The following is a 16,210-nucleotide window of genomic DNA, read 5'->3' on the forward strand; positions in this document are numbered from 1 at the left end:
AGTTTAAATTGCAACATTTTATACTACCTTTAGCTATATAATATAACTAGTGTTTGCCTGCGGCTTCGCTCGCGTGGATAAATGCTCAGTGGCACTCAATTTACAAAGACAGTAGTGCTATCTAATAATGTGATGTATATTTTATATTGTACACATTGATAACAAAATTTCTTTGTAAAAAATATTTGTACTTTTTCCTTCACAGGTTAACACAAAAATATGTTTAGGGCTACTAACACGTGAGCAAGCCTCATAAACCTGCCCATGGGAGAAGCAGCTGGTCCTGATATCTATGCCTGTAGCCCTGAGTGTTTGCCCCTGTGACTTGTTGCTTGTCATAGCAAAGCAGACACTTAACCACTTTCCCGGCATGGTGGCATCAGATGCAACCAAACCAGGTTGTGCTTTCCCTGACATGGTTGCATCTGATGCAACCTGTCAAAAAACTCACTCAGTGGCTGAAGGATGAGAAGCTTCCTGCATTTGACACTCTCAGAGGGACCTCCAATGCTTCTGCTTCCTGGTCATTTCCCTCCACACACTCTCCCCCGCAGTACTTGCCATGCTGCCGGTCAGTTCGGCAGCAATATCCACCTAGCAGCTGCAGACATTAGCAGCCAGTGGGAAAATTTAAAAAAAGCAGCCCTCACCTACCCTGAGGAGGCTCGAAGGCTGTATAGAGGATAACATGCCAGGAAACTGATGTTGTGATGGTCACGATGTTCCGACCATCTATGGTCACAATGTTCAAAACATCAATGTTTTACCATTTTATTTTTAATATTTTTTTTTCTAAATAAAATTGTATTGGATATACTTTAATTACTTATTCCTAACCTAATTCAATCATAAAACAACCCGACAATTTCTGAGTGTTTTTTGGAAAAAAATGTAATCAGGTAAGTAGTTAAAGGAAATAGCAGGTGCTTCAATTGAAGAGGAAAATTGTTTGGAATAAGGGGTACAGATGTGTCCCACTACAGCATTGCTGCTTATAGCAGTGTGCTATAGCTGGACCATGATGTGAACACAGCTCTGCATGCTGCGATCATTTGCATTGCTACCAGGTCCTGTACAAGTGAACCAGAGGTGGGCGCATGTGCACGCCAACTCCCATTCAAGCCTTTTAGATAGCAGGAGCACGCTATGTTGTGGCATCTCAGCAAGCATGTAAAAGGACACATCTGCATACGTGGTATATAAACACGGGCTCAACTCATCACATCCCATTAGAATCTTTTCCTCAATTAGATTCTTTTTCAGAGCAGGTACTTTAATTCGGGTTATGTTGCATAAATTGGGCAGAGTCAAGTTCCGCAGAAGCATGATTAAAACACCAACTGTCAGTGCTACTCTCTCTGATGTCACATGGAGATCATACATACCTCAGTTTCTTTTCAGGCCACTAAGCTAAACAACAGTGAAAACTCGATGTGATGCCAGAACAAATACACAAAGACAAAAATTCCGTAATTTATTTTTCGTCTTCATAGTTCTTACACAATAGCTAGAAGTCTATTTCTCAACAAACATTGCTATGTATAGATGAGAGTAAATACTTTTCTTAAGGGTATGTATGTTGAGATATGTGGTAACAGAGCCAGATTACAATGCATTTTTTACTTTAAAACTAATCTGATTTAGAAGATGCTGTCATTAATCTTATTAGATAACAGGCTTTCTTTTGGCTGTGACTAGTTAGATTTTTCCCCTTTGTTCATGGGAGGTCAGGAAAAGTTTGAACCACTTGACCCTATATATATCTCACAGCTTATTGAGGGAAAGCCTTTGCCTCACCATACTGTGCTTGAATAAACAGAGTAAAGAAAGCATACAGGGCTGACATATGTAAAATAAAAAATAATAATAATAATGAGGTTGGAATTCCATAATAATCTCAACATAATTTTTAGCACTAGACTGTATTAAGAAACAAGGAGCAGGCAGTTAAATGTATGGTGAGTTGATCAACAACAGGGCAATCAGATGTATCCTGGGTAGGTACACATTGGGTAGTCATTGTCTGAAGGAAAAAGAGCAGGTTACACGCTGAAAAGAAAGTGCATTTTTGTAGGCCCAAAAAGGATAGAATCCAAGATTTACTGCCCATCTTGCTCAGAGGCAAGATGAAGACTTAAGTTTTCGTGATAAAAAGTAACCTCTGGTGGCTGGAGCAACATCAAAAACCATTCCTACCAATTCCATGGTAATTTGAAGGAAAGAGGGACAGATTCTAGAGGGAGATCCATTAGCGAGGTGCCTGACTGCAAATTGGAATTAATACTTTTAATTCCGTTTTGAGATACAGTAGTACAGCTTGTGTTTTACTGTCCTGGTGCTGAGCAATAACTTACTGTTTGTGTTAATGGGACCTCTGTTCTTGCCATACTGGCATCCTGTGGGCAGTCTGTGTGGCATGTTCATTGGATCTCTTCCACTGCTGACAGCTGTAGCAGCTTCAGGCTGTGTTGGGCATCCAGTGGTTTGCTTCTGCTGTGGTCCTGTGTGGCTCCACCAGCACACAGGACCTACACCCTGTAGGGGCAGATATGCAATTTGTTCCACTGATCAAAGACATCGCTTGGCACCAAGTTTGATTGTCCTGCCTATATAAACTCTGTATGTGATACATCACAATTGCAAGGTATTACTTTTGTCTGGGAGCTGCCCTCCTACAGGAGACTACAGCCCCCACAATCCTCTGGGGTACAAAGCACTGACAGCCATACAGAGCACAGATGAGTGGCTGTAATTGTCAGCAGGCTGAGGAGAAGCTCCCTTATCCTGAGGCGGCAGTTGCCTGAAATAGCAATTAAAACAAGTGGAGCATATGGACTGTTAGGAAGGATGGTGCCTCTTGTAAAAGAGCAGAGGCGAATGTAAAAGCTGCTCCACAATGTATGACATCTTGAGGACAGGAGCAGAGAGTAAACAGTGGTTTCAGGTTGAGAGATCATGAAAGATATCGCAATCTGAGAGAGACAGAAGCGGACGAGCAAGTAGCAGGGAGGGGATGAGCTTCAGAAGTTTGGGGACTCCCTGAATTTCCTGCTGAGCTTGCAATCTGAGGGGAATCTGTCCCTGTGACAAACAGTTTGGTGAGAAAGAATCTACCATGCACCTTTATTTCATACAGCTCTGTAATTGTTCTTGTTACTGTGCTGGACATTAAGCTGTATTATTACTATTATGCTAGCCAACAATAACTGTGCACCATCTGGCTGCAATGTGTACACTAATGTTTTATAGGAAGAGTATTTCTTGCTAATTTTCTATTTGTGTAGAGTTTCATTCAGGGACGGGCAGTGAGGTAAATGGTTCAGAAGGCACTGGCTAATACTAGAGCCAGATTTACACACAATATATGAGCCAAAGGGTTCATGTGGGCATTATACACAGGTGTAGCAGTATATACTGTTGGGAATTTGCTGAGTTTTGATCAGAGATGTGCGGACTAGATAGGCACTGCCTCACCTGTTATGGACATTTTACTCCAGAGTTTTGACTATAAAAATGGTTAGAATAATACAAAGAAGATATTTCAATTATATTCTTTGCATTTTTGATATACTTTATATTGTCGAAACTCCAACGTACAGTGGGGCTAAATCAGTAAGGATAGCAAATTCTCCTAATCAGCAGAATTTGCTATCCTTTGGATCACATGCTGGGGGCCGACCATTGCTGGACAAGGCCGCCCAGCATGCTGACCGCTGCCTCCCCCCCTTGATGAAGCAGAAATTCCGAGTACCTCCCGATTTCTGCTTCATTGTGAAAAATCTTGATGCCTCCTTCTGGCGCCTGCAGGAGACCTGGAGCCATCTTACCCATCGTGGTGGCTGCGTGTCACACAGTTGCCGCAATCACACCCACGACACTCCCCTGTTCACGCCGCACCACCCACCGTTCGTGCCACCCCCGCAACACTCCGTCTCCTCCCGGGAAACAGAGCATTGCCACCCCCCGCCCAGCGACAACCTCTGCCTGATTGATGGGAGCTGTGCATGCGCCCGCAGGGCCATCGTAAAAATTTTGGTTGGATCGCGGTTTGTGATCCAACCTGAACTAGCCCCTGTATACGCTAGTATGACAGGAAAGGCTCTGCCTCACCTGCCTCACCTACGGTACAATGAAACCAGTGATATGCTGTGGGACATCACTGGTTTCATTGTAATTTAATTGATACAGTGTAGTGTTAGCTGTATCAATGTAGAGGTTTAAGAGGGCTTGTAATTCAGCATAGAGTGAGATGTTGGTGCAGAATCTAATGTTTAAGTGTATTACTTTGTTATAGATAATGTTAAATTTCATAGTGCGCATATTTCAGAACATTTATTTAACCTTGCTAAACTAAAGTATACTTACTATAATTCTATACAAACCGATTACTGATAATACTATATTACAAGTGTAGTAGGATATAACTTTGATTACTTACTGATTTAGGAAACAAACTGTGCTATTTTTTGCATCAATTCTGTGTCCCTTGCTTCTCTGCTGGAGCGAGGTACAGCAGGAAAGTAGTCCAAAAGAGGACCATCCTACAGCAAAGTACCTGGTACTTTTACCTGTGCATGGTACTGGTGCCGGAATATCAGGTCTTCTATGGTTCAACATTACTACCTGTATTGTATTCTGAATCTCTGTGAAGTGACCCTGGCTATTGTTGTGAATCTCTACTTGTGGCCCAAACCACAGCTTGCCATTCCATATTGCACCTCTGCTAGTGACCCTGACCTTTGTCTTGTGCTACTGCTCTGATTCTGTACTTGTGACCCTGACTTTGGCCTATCTGACTGTCCCTTTTTCCACTAATTGTGTGCCATGGCTGCACTTCCTTATAGTTATCTAGGAGGCAGTTAGAGAGCTGCAACCTATGGATTCCTGGTAGTGAAGTCTCCTTTCAATCTTGGGACCACCACATGGAGGGTCTGAAAGAGGTAGAGCAGTCGGGGCATGAGGTTCATCTTAATTGTCACTATCATACCCAACCAAGAAATGATAAGGTACAATATATTGAGGGCAAGTGACTTTGTCTTAGAAAGGGTTATCTTATAGCCCGAGAGGGAACCATATTCAACCAGGGTTTAGAATAATTTGGGAAGAGACGCATAGAGAGAAGTTAAAGTTAGGAGAACGTTATCAGTGAACATGACACCTTGTATTCATCCTTGTCCAGTTACACTGCCCTAATATCAAAGTCTAAGTGAATCTGAGCAGCAAGAGGTTTAATAATCAAAGCAAAAATCAGGGGCGACAAAGGGCACCCCTGTCTAGTACCATTAGTTATTGAAAAAGGATGTGAGAGGAGGACATTTTTACAGAGAGCCTGGCTGAAGGGTAGAATAAAGGGCCTGGACACCATGAAGAAAGTCACCGCCAAGTCTGAAGGCTGTTTGCTGCATCAGGAAAGGCCAACTGATGTGGTCGGATGTTTCTTGGCTTCCAGCTAGAGCACCAGGGCCGGGATACGAGAGCTGTTGATAGAGTATCTAAGGGAAATAACCCACCTAGTGTTGTCACAAGCGTGCCTCCTGGGTATAAAGCCAAAGTGATTGTTACGTATTCAATAGTGAGATAGGCCTGTAGTGGGTGCAGTTGGAGGGGTCCTTCCCTTCTTTAGGGATAACAATAACATGTGCCTCAAGGGCCTCTCTGGAGAAGAAACCCCAGACATCACACCATTGAACACCTCAACAAGATAAAGAAAGAGTTAAAATACAGCAAACATTGCTGAGGCTCAGCGCTAGTGTATGTGCAGTGTGAGGGAAAAAGCAGGAGGGAACATGGGAATAAAGGAATAAAAATGAAAATGAAAATTAGAATAAAATAAAATCAACAATGTAAAAAAAGCTTCAAAAATGTTTACAGCTGTTTTAAAGACATTTTTGTTGAGGAGGGGCGATGCAGGATACACTGTTGTAATAGTTCCAGAAGGAATCAACCCATTAGGGCTGAGGTAAAACTATCCCTACCTTACCCTATTCAGACTGGTGGTGTGACTGGTATCCCTTATGCAGTCAGCTTCGGGGGTAGAAGTGGAAGTTACAGCAGCGGCTATGGATGATGTCAGCCACTGGAGGTGTAAATTGGCTATTGAACACATCAGATACCTCCTGAACCTCAACCTTAGCACACTTGGATTCTAGGATCGAGGAAAACAATTTAGGGAGGTGGAAGCTAGACAAAAAGTTCAGTAAGGAGTCTTCAGAAGGAGGAGGGTCATTTGTTGAAGACGAGAGTTTATACAACTGAGTTTCAAACCTCTGAAATTCATTAGTTATGTACTTGGGATCTCGAATAGGTCCACCGTAGTGAGATTTAATTGACAGAATGTTTGTTTATGAGAGTTTAGAGTGTAACCTGGATGCCAAGAGCTGATGGGGTTTGCCTCCCTTTTCGTAGAACAGTGAGTAAAAAAAATGCAATTTCCCTCTGCCAGCCACCAATTTACAATAATCCTCCGCTGAACCTGTGGTTTTATTGAGCTTGTCCAATGAGATACAAGGGACATTAGTTTGAGGAATTATTTAGACTTGACCCTTCTTGTGGAGGTATCAATCTTAATCAAAGCTCCTCGAATGGCTGCTGTATGGGCATCCCACAGTAGTTGAGGGGAGATGGTATTACTACTGTTAAGGGAAGAATAGTTCCTAATATCAGAGTCTAATTGTAGCCTTAGAGAAGGGTTCAATAGCTTTTCATCTAAGCAGCATATAAAAGAATGGTGACGGGGATAAGGAGACTCAATGTACAGTAATGTGACCAAGTGCTAGGGTGTCTGCAAACATCTAAGATTAATTGTGCAGGATCCACAACCAGGAAGACCATATCTTACCTTGTATGGACATCATGAACGGCAGAGTTGAAGTGAAGTCTTTAGAAGTATGTTCATTCACGAGCCATGAGTCAGGGAAGGGGTAGGTAAGAAATTGCAGTAGAGTTTCCGAATTAGCATGCATAAGGCCGGATGATGACTGAGGGTGGTGGTTGACTGTGGTGGTGGTGGGGGGTGTTGGACGCATTTAGGTATGAGTCAAAGGCAATATTAAAGTCTCCTGCCACAACTACCCTACCTGTCTATGCTGGGACAAAAGCATACTAAGGGATCAGAAAAAGCAGGGTTGTGCTGAGTTGAGGGCACAGACATTGACAACTACAAATAGGATACTATCTAATTTCCCAACCAAGATAAGGTAGCACCCTTCTGGAATGTTTATTTCGTACATGTTATGGGAAGATGTTTGTGCAGTAAAGAGAAGTTGTAGCATTTTTATTGATGCCTAATATTCAGCAGCATATAAAAGAATGGTGACGGGGATAAGGAGACTCAATGTACAGTAATGTGACCAAGTGCTAGGGTGTCTGCAAACATCTAAGATTAATTGTGCAGGATCCGCAACCAAGATAAGGTAGCACCCCTCTGGAATGTTCATTTCGCACATGTTATGGGAAGATGTTTGTGCAGTAAAGAGAAGTTGTAGCATTTGTATTGATGCCTAATATTCAATGAGTTTGTTACAAATAAAATACATTTGTGGTTTTCAATCTTTTTAAGTGCTCTTATCCCTTCCATTTTTTTAATTTATTTTTTGACAGGTTTACTTATCCATAATTATTCTTTTATATGGCGCTTAGACGAAAAGCTTCTATTGAAACCTTTTCTAAGGCTGTCAATTTTTATTACTGTGATCATTTTTTATGGAAAATAAATGATAATAAAAAGTGTTAGACAATTACAACAAAGCAAATCAAATATAGATAACCATCAGCACTAACTCTCCCAAAGATTTAGATTGAGCCTCTCCCTGTAGACGTAGTGCACACAATATTCTCCTTTGCTAAAGCTGAATAATAACTACAAAAACAGATCTGTGTATTACAATGGAATAATGCAATCCTCCAATCAGATTTGAGAGAGAACAGATGATGCTTCCAGTTCTGCCTTGATATATAGCAGAGGGAAGTCTAGCTTTCACACACGTTCACTTAGAAGTGTACAGAGTTAGTACTGCGTTGTATAATATAACCATGTGCAGTAACTGATGGCTGCTTGATTCTTCTCGTTCAGCATGATCACTTCAGCAGAATAAGTACAGATGGATGATGCTTAAATACTTCAGCCTTCAGATTCCCATGTTCATTCAGATCATTGCTTTCAGCTGTTAATAAAACGCAGAAAGGGTATTACTTTACTATCCTCCTTACGCTGGAATTTAACATGTTGGCTGCGTTCCTCTTGCTGCCTGCCTAATCTTTCTCTCAGAGTGCTGGACTAGATATTTATAAGACACACTCTATTTTATATAGGTAAGTAAATGAATAAATTATGGTGTTTGTTCTTTTCTGCTATTATTTACACTCCAATAATACAACCATACTTCTGTTAATTATTACATTTTGTTTTTTCCATTTTCTTGTCATTTGACATATTAAGATTGTTCTATAGAACATTACTGTAGTCCTATACTTACACTGATAACCCGAGCAAAAAATACTTATTTTAATATAGTTAGAAGTGATGTGAGTGCAACTGTGTTTTATGAGGCTCTGTTGGGGACTAATGGGCTATTGAGATCATTTTGTAGATCATTAACAACTGTTTTGGCAATGGGATTCTGTCCTGTTATAACAATGACGCATGTACATGACTGTATATGTCAATGTAGACACTTCTTAGAGGTATTTAGATGTAGTTGTAACGGATGAGGGAGTACTGCTGTTTATTTGTCAAATTGTACCTTACCTCTCACAAAGTGAGGGTTTAAAAGCTGATACTTTTCTAGTCCATGACTGGGAGCAGAACTTACCTTGCGGTGACTACTTACTTTATGTTAATGATGTACCTACAGTACAGTTCTACCATAATGTGGCTACATTTGGAGATGTATTTCAAACCTATATAGTTATATGAACGTGAATTACAAGAGGTTTATTTGAGGGAACTATGTAAAATGATATGGACCTTATCCTGTAGAAATGTGGTGGGATGTTTACGTTGTTATAGTTATCATTTTGCCAGATGCAGATGAGACTATGCAGATTTTATTATGCCTATGTATATGCTCAGGATGGGGATTGTGTCTTTTACTCCTTGTGGTACATGGGCACTGTGCTTCATCTATATGGTCCAGCTAAGTTGTCATATACCCAGTGGTGTCACTAGAGGGGTGTGACCGCACCAGGTGTCACCATCTGAGGGGTGACAACAAGTGCAGGAAGTGCCGAAGCACTGCATCTCTGGGAGTGATGGTCACACCCCCAGAGTGATGGCCCCATGAGGTCACAGCCCCATTTTGGGCCCCCAATTTTCACCTGTTGACACCAAACATAGTGACGCCATTGTGTAGACCAGAAAGCAAAGATAGTCTTGTTGAACAATAGGAGTAGGGCTCTATATGCACAGTGTCGGACTTCCCCTTTTAATTAAGTTTCCAGTTTGTACTGATATTGTGAATACCAAAGAACCAGTATAGTATGTCGTGCAGAACAGTCTGTGATTAGGTGTTATATTGGGATACAAAAGTCTTGTTGACAAGCACTATGTGGTCCCTGGAAAGCAGACACTGGGAGACCCACAGCTACTTACAGTATAGTGTTTCATGTGCATTGGCAGAACAATTGTAATGTAAATATGATGATTAATCATCATGTCCATAGTCTTACTGCTTTAAGTAGCATTTCACACTTGTCGATCTCCTGGTGCCTGCATTTCAGGGTTCAAGTAGTGCTTGTCAACATTATGATTGTTAACAAACCCACTACATTCCGTTATGTTGTTTCCATTTAATGAAAAGCTTGTTATTTGTATGTATTGTGTTCACTTATGTGTCATTTCTGTGATATTGAGATTTGTGCAATATATTTATTTATTATCAGCATGTATTGTAGGTGATGGGTGTGGACATCATAGATTGAGCAGGGCCCTCTTACCTCTTTGCTGGTCTGTTATTACCCATCCTATTTTATAACATTTTTGTTCTCATTTGTAAAGCACAACAGAATATTCTGGCGCTATTTTAAAAAAAAATTATTAAACAAAATCATATGATGATTGTGTAAGAGTGTAAAGTTCTGTTCTCATGTTTCTTTAAAAAATGTTTTGTGAGGCTAATTAATTATCAGGGGTTTTGCAGGAAGTACATATATGGCACTCTAGTGCCATCTCCTACCTTTTTCAATCAGGGAGGCTGCTTGGACTATACCTCATGTTTGTGCCAGCAGTTGAAAAGCAGTCGGAACTCTTATCTATTTTGCGAAAAATCTAACAAAAACACACTTGTGCAAAAAAAAATATATATCAGCTTTTAGGGACTGCATGCGTCATAGAACCTAGGAATTGCTGGCGTAATAGAGGCAGAAATGGTTTTTCAATGGAAACTCTTACTGCAAATGGCAATCCAGTTCTGACAGTCTCAGTGGGAGAAAAGACCTCCCTCTAGGACTGACAGTCTGGCATTCAGTTAGCATTAAAAAGAACTTCCAGTGTAAAGCCTGTCAGTACACAGGGTGCCGTGTGCAGCAGGTGAAGCAAGGAAGTGACAGTTGTTACCGCATGCCACTGGAGGAGAGTCTATAAAAAGCGCGCCCCACCGGCAGGGAGTGACAGTTGTTACCGGTTCCCTGGTCAGAGTGCAGACCTTGGTTCCCTGGTCAGAGTGCAGACCTTGGTTCCCAAAGCCGCTGAGGTAGAGAGCTGGCAGAAAACCCTGCAGCGGTGACAGAGACTCGGGGACATAGCTGGCATAAGACAGGAGCGGGAGAGGCGGAGCGCAGCGGAGGAAAGTGACAGGTGCTGTAGCGCTGCATATAGACTTGCCCCTGCTCCCAGGTATTAGGAGTGAGGAGCCTCTGGATCCGTGACAGCAGCAGTTAGAGAGGCTCTGTGGAGTTGTACTGATTCCTACGCAGCTGAGGCAGAGCTTTATGTGAGGTGTGCCGGGGGCAGAACCGAACCGCTCAGCCAGTAGGAAAGGCGCAGGAGGAGTCGGGGGAGTATCCTAAGGCTAGGAAGATTTCACAGGAGGTGTAAGTGAATTCATCTGACCCCACATCACACACCCGCAGTTGCTTGTGGCTTACAGCTTATCAGTTGGGGTAGTATCCCGTGCTGTCTGCCCTGCTACAATCCCTAATACTCGCATACCCCACACCAGGCATGTTATACTCTGCAGACTAAAGGGAGATACTTTATTCTAACCCTAAAACAGCAGCAGGGGGAGTGAGTGATTATTCAAGCAAGCTGCAACATTGTATACCGGCAGGGATGCTTCTTCACTGCATGTAGTGTAACCCCTTATATGCTCTTGGTGTGCAACTGTTTCATGCCTTCATTTATTCTACCTGCCGTATATGTACTGAAGCTGCGGAAAGTAATATATTTATATATGTGCGTATGAAAGGACAAGTAGGATTGTAGCGGACTAGGGTTAGAGGCATTTATACTTACTGTACTAACTTGTCGTGAACTTATAAGTCCAAGAGGAGCAGTAAGAGCTGTAAGCTGTGGAGAGAGAGAATAAGTTCATTCAGCACGATTAAAGACACTGCATACACAGGAAGAGGCACCTGGGGGTGCAGATTGCATAAGCCTTATATTGATTTATAGCAAATGCTCAGCGTTGGTAGCCAGTTATACAGCATTAACGGGACTAATAGTTTTCTGACTGTCAGCCATTACTGGAGTTGCTGGATATCTACTGGTCTACTAAAGGAGTGTCTAGCGATCAGTTTAGAAGGAACTAAAAGCGATGCAGTATTGGATTCCCAACACAGATCCACAAAGGGAGTGTGAGAGATTTGCCTAAACCCCAGTTACAACAGGAAAGGTCTACAATACGTGACAAGATTACACAGAGAGGCAGACACGACTATACAATTCTCATAGGAATTCTCCTGAAAGGGGATATCACTACGTTTATCTAAGGTGGATGGTCATTACATTGCATTACAGTTGACAGTAAATACCTATGGACCCCAATAGTGCACCACAAAGGTAAAGAGTACTCGGGTCACTCTCATTTTTGAAACTGATGTGGTTACAGAGGTTTTTTTTGTATTGCATGCATCTTTATGTATAGGTATATTATCCAGGGGTTAGCGAGGGGATATATATATATATATATATATATATGTGATATTTATATTGTACATGATAGTTATATGACCTTGATACATAAAATCTGTTATACTTACCATTCATTTGGTTTGTCCGGAAATCGATCCAAGGAGTCTGAAAGAAGAGCAGGTATATAAATCATAAGGCTAACACTGTACATCTTTATATGCAGTTAGCAAACATTACAGGCTGTACATATTTATATGCAGTTTGCAAACCTTACAGGCTTTCCCAAGCAAGCCAAGAAGTAATATTCAGCTTGGGTGGAGGCACGTTACCTATAACTGTAATTTCCCCATCACTAGGTATCTATCACAGAGAAATATACGTTATGGTAAGAACTTACCGTTGATAACGTGATTTCTCTTATGTCCACAGGTATCCACAGGATAACATTGGGATATTGTCGAGCGACAGCGAAAATGGCACCAACACGGTCACAAGCTTTCTGGCCTCCCAGGATGCATTGGGGCTTCCACTATATAGTCCCGCTCACTGACTCAGTCAGATCAGTTCTTTCCACAGCGTTTTTAGGCAGGAACATCATGCAGAGACCTGTACAGGCGATAAGAACACACATGCACACCCTTCCATACAAGAAGGAAGAGGTTTTAGTGATTGTCTAGATCCTCAAATCAGATGAGTCAGGGTGGGATCCCTGTGGATACCTGTGGACATAAGAGTAATCACGTTATCAACGGTAAGTTCTTACCATAACGTATATTTCTCTGGCTGGGTCCACAGGATTATCCACAGGATAACATTAGGATTCCCAAAGCCATTTTAGTGGTGGGGACGCTCCTGATTGCACAGGAGGACCTTTCGCCCGAAGTCTGCGTCATGAGAGGCAAAAGTATCCAAGGCATAATGTCTAATGAATGTGTTTATGGAAGACCATGTGGCTGCCCTACATATCTGTTCTGCTGAAGCACCCTGTTGTGCTGCCCAAGAAGGACCTACCTTACGTGTAGAGTGTGCAGAGACATTAGCCGGGATAGGGAGATCTGCATGAGAATAAGCTTCTGATATTACCATTCGGAGCCATCTCGCCAGCGTCTGTTTACTAGCAGGCCATCCTCTTCTATGGAATCTGTAGAGGATGAAGAGAGAATCTGTTTTTCTGATGGCACTAGTACGATCTATGTAAATCCTTAAAGCTCGGACCACGTCCAGCGACGCTTCTCCCGCAGATAGTCCCGATACCTGAAAGGCTGGGACTACAATCTCTTCATTCAGGTGAAACTTTGATACCACCTTTGGAAGATAGCTAGATCTCGTTCTGAGAACTGCTCTGTCTGGAAAAAAACTTAGGAAAGGAGACTTACATGATAATGCTCCCAAATCTGACACTCTTCTGGCTGACGCCATTGCCAGTAAAAAAAGAACTTTAACCGTTAACCACTTAAGATCTGCTCTCTCAAGTGGTTCAAACAAAGGACCCTGGAGAAATTTAAGAACTAAATTCAAATCCGAGGGAGCTGCAGGAGGAACAAATGGAGGTTGAATATGTACTACTTCTTGAAAAAACGTACGTACATCCTGTAAATCAGCAATCTTCTACTGAAACCATACAGTTAACGCTGAGACTTGAACCCTCAAGGAGGCAGCTTTCAACCCTTTATCCAATCCTGCCTGAAGGAAATCCAAAATCCTAGCTACTTTAAAAGATCTCGGATTGACATTTTTTCCAGTACACCAGTGAATATAGGCTTGCCATATTCTATGATACACACGGGCCGAAGAAGGCTTTCTTGCTCTAAGCATTGTTTGGATTACTTGTTTCGAAAATCCTTTAGCCTCTAGGATAGAGGTTTCAACAGCCACACCGTCAAAGATAGGTGATCCAGATGACTGTGACAACAAGGACCCTGCATTAGCAGATCTGGCCGTTGAGGGAGCAGTATTGGTGCTTCCATGGACATTTTCAACAGATTTGTGTACCAATGCCTTCTTGGCCAAGCTGGAGCAATTAGAATAATTGCTCCTTTTGCCTGTTTTATCTTTCTCACAACTCTGGGTAACAGAGATATCAGAGGGAACAGATATGCCAGCTGAAACCTCCATTCTACTGACAGTGCGTCTACCAGGACCGCTCCTGGGTCCCTTGTTCTCGATCCGTACCTCGGAACTTTGTTGTTTAGACGAGACGCCATAAGGTCTATCTCCTGTAGACCCCACCTGTTCACCAGTGTCTGAAACACTTCTGGGTGTAGTGCCCATTCGGTTTCCTGAATTGTGTGCCGACTGAGAAAATCCGCTTCCCAATTTAGTACACCCGGGACAAATACTGCTGACAATGCCGGGAGATGGAGTTCTGCCCATTTTAGAATGGGAGTTATTTCCTCCATCAGACTCTTGCTGTGAGTTCCTCCTTGATGATTGAGGTATGCTACTGCCGTCGCATTGTCTGAGCGGATCTGGACTGGTCTTCCTTGTAGATTGTCCTTTGCCTGAACTAGAGCCAAGTAAACGGCCCTTATCTCCAACAGATTTATCGGCAGGCGACTTTCCCTTGCGGTCCACTTTCTCTGGAACCATAGGCTTCAGAGTACCGCCCCCCAGCCCTGCAGGCTGGCATCTGTTGTCAGGACTTGCCACTCTTTTATCCAAAAGGGTCTCCCCTTGTTTAAATGGTCTGTCTGTAGCCACCACGCTAGAGACCTTTTTATGTTTACTGGAATCTTTATCATCTGCTTCTTTATCGTCTGATGATTTCCGTTCCATTTGGTCAGAATAAGGTGCTGCAACGGTCTGGAGTGGAATTGCGCATATTCCACCATGTCGAAGGTTGATACCATCAGACCCAACAGTCGCATTGCTGCATGGACTGACATTGTCTGGGCTTGCAACGCTTCCTGAGCCATGACCTGCACCTTGACTATCTTTTTCTCTGGTAAGAGAACTTTCTGTAGGTCTGAATCCAATATGGTCCCCAAATGAACCATCCGCTGTGACGGATTCAGGGACGACTTTTCCCAATTTATGAGCCACCCGTGTCTCTGTAAACAAACTATCGTCTGTTGAAGATGGCTCAACAGTAAATCTTGTGACTGTGCTAAGATTAACAGGTCATCGAGGTATGGGAATATTCTTATCCCCTGCTTGCGCAGACAAGCTGCCATAACCACCATGATCTTGGTAAAAACCCTGGGTGCTGTAGCTAGCCCGAAAGGCAGAGCTTGGAACTGGAAATGTTCCTGGAGGATGGCAAACCTTAGGTAACACTGATGCGACAGTGCTATAGGCACATGCAGGTAAGCATCCCGTACATCCAGAGATACTATGTAATCTCCCGGTTCCATAGCCAACATTATGGAGCGTAACGTCTCCATGTGGAACTTCGGGATCCATATGTATCTGTTCAGCATTTTCAGATTTAGAATTGGTCGATATGACCCATTTGGCTTCTGGATTAGAAATAGATTGGAGTAAAACCCCTGTCCCCTTTGTGATGGAGGTACTGGGACAATCACACCTGACTGCAGTAATTTTTGGACTGCTTCTTGCAGGGCATTGGCCTTCGACTCTATACGAGACGGGCTGGTGCAAAAAAATCTTTGAGGAGGCTGCCTCCTGAACGGGAACCCATACCCCTGAGATACTACCTTCTGCACCCAGGCATCTGCTGTTGACTGTTGCCATATGTGTGCAACAAGAAGGAGTCGGCCCCCAACTCTGGAATCCTCCAGGCGGAGGCCCGTCTCTTCAGGCTGAGGGTTTCTGTTCAGGTTTGGAAGCTGGCTTTTTGCTAGCCCACTGCTTCCTACCCCTGGATTTAACACTGACACTGACTGAGGAAGCTGCTGATTATTGGAAACAGGCGGAGAAACGCGTTTTATTACAATCGGAGGATACTAAGGGATATTACACACTTCTATCTTCTTGGCTGTGGAACCCACTTCAGACCTCCGGATAAGGACCCGTTAAAAGGAATTTCGCTACCAGGGCCGGGAATGTACGGACCAGGGTTCCCAGGACACAGATGGTAATATCCGATTTTTAAACCACTAAACATGGCCATGTTTTAAATAACCACATTGGTGCGCAGTATATTACACTGCAAGCTTTAATCTAAGTGACTACTAAGAACTT

General features: G+C 42.7%; 1 protein-coding gene and 1 long non-coding RNA gene across 2 annotated transcripts in view; one reads left to right on the forward strand and one right to left on the reverse strand.

Moving 5' to 3' along the window:
- Window positions 1–7,319: 7,319 nt before the first annotated feature.
- LOC135028812 (uncharacterized) lies at window positions 7,320–12,236 on the reverse strand. The gene is made up of 3 exons (XR_010225045.1): window positions 12,196–12,236; window positions 11,450–11,503; window positions 7,320–8,162 (listed from the first exon to the last, which is right to left on the reverse strand). It is a non-coding gene; the product is annotated as an uncharacterized LOC135028812 (long non-coding RNA).
- Window positions 10,625–16,210, forward strand: part of LOC135028796 (pinopsin-like) — a 504,551-nt gene continuing 498,965 nt past the window's right edge. The window contains exon 1 of the mRNA XM_063953804.1: window positions 10,625–11,028. The gene's annotated coding sequence lies outside the window, so the exon portion shown is untranslated. The remainder of the gene's footprint in view (window positions 11,029–16,210) is intronic.

This window comes from Pseudophryne corroboree, chromosome 2 (genome assembly GCF_028390025.1).
Source record: "Pseudophryne corroboree isolate aPseCor3 chromosome 2, aPseCor3.hap2, whole genome shotgun sequence".
Classification (NCBI taxonomy): Eukaryota; Metazoa; Chordata; class Amphibia; order Anura; family Myobatrachidae; genus Pseudophryne; species Pseudophryne corroboree.